Source organism: Cupressus sempervirens, chromosome 7 (assembly GCF_028749045.1).
Source record: "Cupressus sempervirens isolate cs-2001-9-10 chromosome 7, ASM2874904v1, whole genome shotgun sequence".
Taxonomy (NCBI): Eukaryota; Viridiplantae; Streptophyta; class Pinopsida; order Cupressales; family Cupressaceae; genus Cupressus; species Cupressus sempervirens.
In genome coordinates, this window is record NC_143124.1 from 142,449,081 (window position 1) to 142,456,209 (window position 7,129).

Below are 7,129 nucleotides of genomic sequence, written 5' to 3' on the forward strand. Positions count from 1 at the left end.
TGAAGAAGGTGAAGGCTGGATGCAACAGAGTGCATCATCTTAATTGCAAACCTAGTAATCTCATTGAGCCTCTACTCTAGGATCTCCCACCTCTCTTCTATCATTTTGAAGTTCTTGTTAATGACCCCCAACTCCTCCATCTTCTTCTAATAGTGATTATCAATTGAAAGGGAATGTGGGGGATCCTTGTCAACAACATGCTCACCTTTATAATGCAAATGAGGGGTAGAGGTGAGATTCTCTCCTTGCTCACCCCCAAGCTTATCTAGGGTATCATTCTTATGGGTGTCAAAGGCATGGGATGGAATAGGGCTCAAGTGACTACTATCTTCACCCATTTCCTCACTAATATTTTCCTCAGTTCGTCATCCATAGCATATTTCCTTCAGGAATTCTTGCTTTATGTTTTTTTTAAGGGTTGCTTGCATTTACAACTTCCCGTGGAGTCTGAAATGGGGGGCTCTTAAGTTTGGGCCCAAGGTCCACTTTCACCCATTTTTTCTTATTTCTTAGGGATCTCCAGCTACCACCTTTCATTTAAATACCTGATTCCATAATCTAGATATTTTTCTCAATCTTAGTTTTCTTTAGGATGTGGTGTGTGATGGGTTTAGGATTGACAGTGGGCATCACCTCAAAAGAGATTTGAGGGGTAGAGGTGGAAATAACTGGATTAGGAAGGACAACCTACAAAATAATTAGTGGATAGGGAAGTGGTTTTTATGGAAATCATATAGTTTAAACATGAAGGCCTTGTGTAGGATATGATTAGGTTTTTCCATTTCAATATTCTCCCTAACCTTAAGATTTTTGTCCTTTATAAAATGCATGACAAGAAAGGAACAATATGAGGTCATGATTTTGATAATGGTTAAAAATAGTGAAATAGTGATAGTAGAAATTTGAAAATCTACCCTTTAAGGTAAGATATATCATGATAGAATAGCATCCCTCTTTCCAAAGATCCACTTACTCTATACAAACAAATCTACTACAATCATGAACTGAGCTTTCACTGGGCTGGAAAAATTAACTAAGACTAGCTTCATCTACAAAAATTAACTAAGACTAGATTCATCTACAACATGGATTTTTTTTTTTTCATTTACAATCCTCTAAGGAGAAACCATCACCCACATACTAGTCAATGAGTTAATAAACTAAGTAGAGAAAACTTTATCATATTGCTCAATACATTGCATAAAAGATTCCAAACCACCCTCTTTCAGGTAAGTCTAGGTAGCCTCTTTGTAATTTTCAATCAATCTTGAATCTAAATGAATAGGGTTACCACCCATTTTTCCACTCTCACCTAGATCTTCAATGAAAGCTATAGAGATATCCAACATAACCCTAACTAAATTCAAATACAAACTAGAAAAAGTTGAGAGATCCACACTCAAAAGCTTGTGAAGGAAAGAAATCAAATTGCCAAAACCCAAATGAAAGGGTTCTACAAAAAATAACTCACGATGGTAACACTCCACAAATAATCTCAAGGAATGTTGGTACTATGCACTCTATGCATAACACCACTCCTTTCATTATCGATGTGAGCACCATTGCCTTTTAAAGCACCCATCCTTAATGAGCTGGGAGAGATTCTAGCTAACTTTATTTCTCTATTTAAAATGTTAATTAAAAAGTTGTGAATCTCCCTCCACAACCAAGTTTTTAATTTCATGCAAGTTAGAATGCTTAACAGCCCCAAAAAAACTCATAGCTTCATCAAAGTTGCTACTATTTTCACCATAATTAGAGGTATAGGACATGATATGATTATCATGGTAATATCTTATAATGTCACCTATCATTGCATGACCCTTCCTAGTAGACCTTGTGAAGTTTACTGAAAGTAAAAGCTCTTCCTCGATCTACAATATAAGTTTTCTTTACCACATTTAATGAATCCTTCAGGATATATCATGTAGATTTCTTCATTCAAATCACCATGGAGAAATGTCATTTTGAGATCTAGTTGTTCAAGTTCAAGATCATTAGTAGCCACTAAACCAAGAATAGCCTAGATTTTTGTCATCTTGACCACAGATGAGAAAATTTCATTGAAATCTATGCCCTTTTGCTGATCAAAACCTTTAACAACCAGCCTAGCTTTGTAATGTTTCTTATTTTTGCCTTCATTTTTCAATTTTGATAAATCCATCAATTTTTGAGTGCTTTCTAATTTGGTGGCAAAGGAACCAAATCCCAAGTTTTATTTTGCAATAGAGAACCCACCTCTTCCTACGTCACCGCCTCCCATTTATGAGAATTTGATGCTTTGAGAGCTTCTTTGAAGCTTTTTGGTTCAACTTGGTCTGACAGTAAAAGTTCTAGCTTTGTTTCGTCAGAGTACAAGAGTTCATAATTAGAGAATTGGGTAGGAAGCCTTCTCTGTCTTGTAGATTTCCTCCATCCTTGAGCATTCTCATTATGATTAGAATGTCCCAAGTTTTCTTTATCCAAGGAGTTTTGTATTTGGAGTTCAAAGTCACTACCTTTAGAAGATGTGAAATAACTCTTCTTAGAATTAGAGTGATTAATATTGGTTTCCACCATTCTCATACATGAATTATAGTTTTGTGATTGACTTTTCTCATATGTGGGTAAAACTACAAACCCATGTCACCTTTCAAGCTATGAATTTGAGTATTTCTTTCTAAAAATTAATTTTATTCAAACATATGATCTAGACAAATTCACTCTAGCTAAGTTATATATGGTCTCATACTTTTCCAATTGGAAATGTCTATTAAATGCATGTTTATACTAGTTTGTATCCAATTACTAAAGAAATAAAATTATTTTAGAAAACTAACGTTTCACTAACTCTTACTATTTTTTATGGTTTTTTTTAATAACATATAAACACCATTTATAGAGTTCAAAGTCAAGAATATTCTCATATAGAGTTTATAATTTTTTAATTAGATATAGTATACTGTAATTAAAAAACTCTACAAGTACATATTTTAACACTCGAGAAGATGTCAAGTTTGAGAAAGGAAAAAATATTAAATCATATCAAAAAATTTAAAAATCACATGACGTTCTAGAGGAGGTCCTCTTCAAGAATGTATAATTTTTGTTTTGGTTAGAAAAGATTTGTTTTGAAAAATGTGGTGGGAAATGAAAACTATCAATTGCATATGAGTTAATTTTGAGTTGTTATAAAAGATAAAATATAGGTCTAAAGATAATTTTTATTTTTGATTGTTCTAACTATATACATTATCTATAACATAATCTATGATCAAAGGAAAATAACTTTATTTCCACATTATTTTGTAGTGGGAACTAGACTCCTAATTTTCAGCAATTTTTAGCAAGTGAAAAATTGTCTTTAAAAATTAGGAAAATATATCAATTTTTATTCCAAATAATTATTAAAAATTATAATCTTAAAATTCATCCATTTCTACACATTCAAATTGTTTACTTCATTATCAAATTCTAAATAATACTATAATTTTTATGTCATATAAGATGAACTGTTATACTTTCCCTTTATAAAAGGGTGATATAGGTTTGCGCTTTTACCCATGTAGATTGAGCCCTTGCTTCAAGATGACCTGTCGGAGGTAAATCAGACCTATAAGTGGTTATATAATGTGTAGAATATGTTTGTGGGTTCATCAATCAGCAAATGTGGCATGTTGCAATGATCCCTTGTTAGAGGCTGTAAAACAACCCTATGATTATGCCTATGTTTCCCAACCTATTGTTTATGAGAAAAATCTATGAGACTTGTGTGGGGACCATGTTGATGGAAGTGACAATGAACTTTTAGTTTTTCATAAGAATTATCCCTATTAGTGGTTTCCTCTTTGTCAATATGGGAGATTCTTGTGCAATGGTTATGTTGTGTCTTCAACCATTGGCAGATTTAATTGTTGTTTGACATTAGTCTACATATCTCCAATGTTACTTCTTGAATAGGTGAATGGTCCACCATGAGGGAGAGAACCATGCTCGTAGTCTACTATGCCAAGTCTATCATTGCATTGGACATGGTCTTTGGTGCATTGACCAAATGTTCAAACTTTTCTTGTGTAGAGATCCTCAAAATTGCCATGAGTCTGTGAAGTATGTGTTGTACAAGCTTCATTGTTGTTAATGGTTTCAAATTGGCTATGAGGAAAGCATGAACTATGAGCCTTCATATTACCATGCTTTGTTTCAATTAGTTTTGTATGTTGAAATGGATTGTTGCAATATTTTTTTTGATTTGAAGATAGGGAGTTATCAATCTGACTATGATAATCTAAAGTTTGTTCACCATGTTCATCATTTTGATTCCACATACTTGTAGAAGAGGAGGAAAGAGGGGTAGTAGCTAAAACTGAAGTGGGAGATAGAGTATTTGAAGAAACATTGTTATGATTTCTTTCAACATTATTATTATCAAAAATAAAGAAAGGGGCATATTCACATACCATTTTTTCTTCATTGTGTAATGCTGGAGATACCTTCTCATTGATGATGACATCTCTACTTTTTTCATTTTCTTCCCAACTAGATCCCAAATTCTAAAACCAAACTGGTCTTCATCATAGCCCACAAATATGTCTCTTTGTGATTTTGGATCAAGCTTCTTTCTTTTCTCCTTTGAGACATGTACACAATCTTCACATCCAAACACCTAGATCTGAGAATATGAGATTTTCTTTCCTAGTCATTCTTCCTTTAGTATGGAAAAGTCCAACCAAGAAGAGAGACTTTGGTTGATTAAGCATACTATAGTATTACATGCCTCTACTTAAAACTCCTTGCCTAAATTGGCATTAGAAAGCATATAGTGAGATTTCCAACGATTGTTCTATTCATCCTTTCCACTGCTCCATTTTCTTGTGGGGTGAACAGAAGAATCTTAATTCTATAGATGCCATTATCTCTGTAGAATGAATCAAAATCCATTGAGTGAAATTCTCTGCCATTGCCCATTTGCAAGCACTTCATTTTGTGACCAAACTAATTCTCAACTATAGCCTTAAAAAATTTAAACTTTTTGAAAACATTAAATTTTTTATGCAATATGTAAATCCATATCTTTCTTGTCCAATAGAGCTTTCCTCAATAGGTGAGAACACATCAAAATACACAAGTGCCAATGGAGTACCTTTCATTCCATGTCCGGTCCTCAAGAAGCTGACCCACTTCTATTTTCCATAGAAACATTATTCACAAAATTGTAGGTCTACTAATTTCAGCCCTGGTAATTGCTCCATTTTATGCATAATAGCAAGGCCCTTTTTACTCATTTGACTAAGCCTTTGATGCCACAATTTTGAATTACTATCTTCAACTTTCATGGCAGCCCCACTTCACTGATATTTATAAACTCCCAATCTTATCTCTTTTTGCAACTAACATGGATCCTTTTGTGACTTTCCATGAATAGGTTAGAGAAGTAAAAAAACCTTATGTATATGGCTGACTTATGGAAATGAAATTTCTCTTTAGTTTTGGAATATGATACACATCTTTTAATGGCCATTTAACACCTGCTTTCAAAGATAATAAAATATCTCCTTTGCCTACTATTTTACATGTTTTATTGTCACCCAATTATACTTCATTGACTTACCTTATTGATAATTTGAGAAGTATTTCATACATGAGAAGGCATGAAATGATGCACTGGAATCCAAAACCCATGAGGTTGAAGTATTCTTGGTTGTAGATAAAATTAGTATGCTGTCATCTTTATCATAGATAATGTTAGCTTGAGTTTCCCACACTCATTCTCATGCTCTTTTATAACCTCTATGATCCTTTTTCACATGACCACTTTTTCCACAAAACCGACTTAGTCTCCTCCTTTCCTTTCCCTTGACTTTGAGTGCCTAGCTGATTTTAATCTTCTATGATGATTATTTCTTCCTCTATTTTTGATGCTGACCATCATCAAGGCTTCACTAGATGAGGATTCCTTATTTCTTCTCCACATAGCCTTACTAAGTAGAGTTGTCATTACTGCATCATAGACCAGCTTGGTCTTTGAGCAGTTAAAAGTACTAACTATTGTAACAACGAGATCCCAACTATTAGATAATGAACACAAAAAGATGATAGTTTTAGGTTCATCATCTTATGTCATGCCAACAAAATTTTTTTGACATATTAAAGGGTTCAAATTATTTATATGATTTGACACTGTAGTCTCATCCTTCTTTTTTTATCTTGTAGAGCTTCTTGATAATGAATATTTTATTTGTAGTTGAGGTTATTTCATACATACTTTGAAGTTTATCCCAAACTTCCTTGGTCATATTTTCATCATGTACATTGAATAAAAGATTGTTACAAAGAAAGAAAGATTGTCACCTTTGCTTTCTCATTAGTTTTATCCTAGTCTTCATCTTTCATTGCAACTAATTTCTTTTCTTTTCCATCAATTGCTACTACCAAATCTTGCTTGACTAGCAACGAATGCATCTAAACTTTTCACAAACTGAAATTCTATCCTAAGAATTTCTACACTCATAAATCTTCCATGACTCTAAATTTTCAAACACCGAAATTGATTTCAGCTACTATGCCAAGCTTTCATACCAATTGTGAAGTTCGTTGAAAGTGCAAACTAAGAAAGAATAGAAAAGAAAGAGAGAGGAGAAAAAAAAAAAACATGATTTTTTTGTGGTTCACCACAAATTGTGGCTATGTCCACATTACAGAGAAGATCTCTTATTAATGTTAAAGACTTCACTTTACATTATAATTGTAGCTTCAGCTCTTCAAATGCAATATAAAATAAGGAACCTGTACTATATATATATATATATACAGAGAGAGAGAGAGAGAGAGAGAGAGAGAGAGAGAGAGAGAGAGAGAGAGAGAGAGAGAGAGAGAGAGAGAGATGATGATGAGACAAACAATTAGAGGAAAAACAAGAATAAATTGTGAATAATAATTGAAAGACTATTGGGCTTCACATATACACTCAACATGCCTATCACTGATGCGCCTTTTTTTTTAATGTGATTCATTTTTTAAATGATAAACAATTTAAGATTGCATACAAAATTAAACTAAATTATTTTTTTGAAAATTACTAATAGTATTCATACAAGATCTAATAAGAAAAAATATTTAGAATTATTAGAAGTTTATAATTATAGGACAAGAA